Here is a 3,522-nt window from a genome sequence, read left to right as displayed (position 1 = left end):
GAGAGAGAGAGAGAGAGAGAGAGAGAGAGAGAGAGAGAGAGAGAGAGATAGGAAGGGAGAGATACGGAGGGAGAGAGAAGACAGGAGACGGGAGAGGGGTGAGATCTGGGGCAAAGTATACCCTTCAAGGGTGCATCCTTAATGATATACTTTGACCAATTATTAGATCCTATTTTATAAAGTTTCTGCCACCTTCTGATAGTATATTAAGCAATAAATCCATAAATGTGTTAAAGAATTCTTAAAGTCAAAGCCCTCTTGGTATAATCATTTCCAAATGGCCCTAGTTCTGAATATTGCTGCATTAAGGACCAATCTTTCAAGACAAGGGATTTATTCTAACCATGACAGTTCTTTATTGATCATCAAGTTTAGGTGTTCCTCTACATTTGAGTGGTAGCTATTAAAAACTTTTTCTTGCCCTCCTCCATTGGGCTGGTCTGGGGCAGCTGGCTATAGGTGTGTGAGTTTGGTTTCTCCCTTCATGCATTACCTTAAGATAACATGGTTGGTGACTGAAATCTGAGATTGACCCCTCCTTCCTTCCCTCCACTGGTGAGACTCAGGACCTAGAGGCCAAAAGGAATGCGAGCAACACAGTAGGACTCTGGCTAAGGCACAGACAATGGACAGACAGAGCTAGTGGTGAGAAATATCCCATGCAACATTAGAAATACAAGCCAAGAGGTGATCTTCAACTTTTCTTTTTATTTTACTCTACTTGACCTTTCCCTCTCTTTCACCAGCTATCTTGCTTGACTTTATGATACTTTCATGCGTGTAAGCAATGTTTTATCTCTTTTTGATTCACTTCAAAACTTCTAGTCCTTCTCTTCAATACTTCCCTCCTCTGTCATACAGTTACCCAAAACCTAGATGATCAGCCTGTGCTTTCCAATGTTGCTCCTACTATATTTAACCTGATTCATCTATTCATCATACTCCCTGCTCTTCTGAACCATCCCCCTGAACAACAAGGTAAAATCACCTTACTAAGTGTACAATCATAGCATACAAATACCTTGTATGTATTGGATCATATTACATAATCTATAAACCTTCCTTCTACAGTGGTAGATATCAGGCTAATAGTTACAACAGTTTGTCAGTAGCCAGGCTGTGTTTCAGCAGGATGTTATACATGCTACAACAAAGTTTTCTTCCATGCAAGATAACAATACAATTGTAAGGGATTTAAAGCATCACCATTTCAGACATAACATGGAACAGTATTTTCCATCAAGTATTGATATGTTAATCTTTAAGTCCCTACAAAGAATGAAGAAAAAAATCTAAAAAACATAAAAAATTAGAATAAACAATTACATATTTTTACACAGAAATTTAGAAATCTAACCATATACAGCATTGTAGACCCTTCTTTGACAAAACTAAACAAAAAAGGGATATAAATGAAGGACCATTTTGTATCTGTATATTCAAAAGTTAGGATAGATATACAGCTACTTTCGCTTAAATCAATGAATAGAAAGATTTGTTCTAATAGTGTTTCTGGACAGGATATTTTGTCTGCATCTTGTACTATGAATAGCCACTATGAAGACAACAATATGCAATGTATTAATTATTGAAACTGTCCTATTAATCAGTTTTGAAACTGTCTCTTTGCTATTTGTTTCTCAATAAAATTATTAAAAAAATAAAACATCACTAAAGTCTAGTACCAAAGGAATAAGCACTAAGTCAAACTGATAGCAACTCCTCAGACTTAATATATTGGAAAGGTGGGTTTTTGAGATAGACATAAAGAAAGAGAACCATCTACATCTAGAAGACATCCAGAGAAACAGACTTCCCCATGAAAGCCTTGACACCAGAGATAAGACTAGGTAACATAAAATCATCCCATGCCTATGATTTGACCATAGCACCATGAAGTTGGAAATCAACGTAAAAGGAAACTATAAAAACTACATAAAAGCATGGAAATTAAACAATATCCTTCTGAACAAACAACATGTCATGAAATTAAAGACTAGGGGCCAGCGAGATAGCTCAGCAGATAAAGTACCTGCTTAGGCAAGAACAGGGCCCAAGGTTTGAACCCTGTTCCCACATGCCATGCCGACCCCACTCCCAGGGTGTACTGAGCCTGTGACCAAGTCTGAGTGTGGTGACGCACTTCTGTAATCCCAGTGCTGGGGAGGCTGAAAACAGGAGGATCACTATGAGTCTGAGCTGCATAATAAGACTTTGTACTAAATACCTACAAATAAAAAAAGAAGATTAAAGATGAAATTAAACAGTGTATACAATGAAATGATTATATCAGTACAGCATACTTACAGGATTTAAGAAAACGGGTCCTGTAATTCAAAAACCCAATCCAGGAACGTGCATCTGTACAGGCATCACACGTCTCAGATGAAGATACACACAGCAAAGAAATACTTAAAAACCTGTTCAGCATCACGGGTCATGTAAGAGATGAAAATTAAACACTGAGACTCCATCTCACCTCAGAAATAGTGACTATTATCAAGAAATCAACCAATTGCAAATGCTGGTGGGGCTGTGGGGAAAAGGAACCCTTCTCATTGTTGGTGGGAGTGCACACTCGAGCAACCACTGTTGAAATGAGTGTGGAGAAACCTTTAAAGAACTAGGATTGGGTGTTCCATTTGATCCATCTGTTTTTCTTTTTTCCAGAAGAATTAAAAACATTGTATCACAGTGATATCTATGTTCCCATATTTATAGCAGCACAATTTGTAATAGTTAAATCTTGGAAATAATCCAGATGCACGCAAACTGATGAATGGAAAAACAAGCTATAGTTTCTTTTTCAAAAGACATAATGGAGGGCGGAGCAAATAACTCAGCGAGATGGCAATTGAGACTGGGTTTGGTGGCACATGCCTTTAATTCCAGCTCTTGGGAGGCTGTAAACAGATGAATCACTATGATTATGATCTAGTAGTAAGACCCTGAACACCCTGTAGACATAGACCCTTCCCTAAAACACACACACACACACACACACACACACACACACACACACAAAATGTAATGGGGAACTAGTCAGTCATAATGAAGCATAAACTAGAGACTTTTATAGACAATTGGGTGCAACTCAAGACCATACTCATAAGTGAATTAAATCATTAGATTATATGTGTAACCATCATATTGGCTCATTACTGTAAGAAAATAGAGGAGTGAGTAAAATTCAAAATGCAAAATAGATATTGAGAATTGGGAAGAAATTTTTTAAAAGAAAAGATGAACAACAATAGGGAAAAGAGGAAAGGAACAAAGGAAAAAATAAAGAAAATAGTTACACATAAGATAGTTAAGTTAGCCATACAGCTAGTTTCTCTTAGTTCATAGAAAAACAAGTTTTGTGCTAATATCATTTGGACAAGATATTATGCCTGTATCTTATACTCTGAATAACTATTATGAATACATCAATATGTTATTATTCTAACTTTCCCATTAACCTGTTTTGAAACTCAGTTTTAATTTTATATTTATCTTTTTCTCTTTAAAATAAAAAAT

The sequence above is a fragment of the Octodon degus genome, unplaced genomic scaffold (genome assembly GCF_000260255.1).
Source record: "Octodon degus isolate 3935 unplaced genomic scaffold, OctDeg1.0 scaffold00003, whole genome shotgun sequence".
Classification (NCBI taxonomy): Eukaryota; Metazoa; Chordata; class Mammalia; order Rodentia; family Octodontidae; genus Octodon; species Octodon degus.
The sequence above is the reverse complement of the archived record's forward strand: the minus strand, read 5'-3'. Positions refer to the sequence as shown.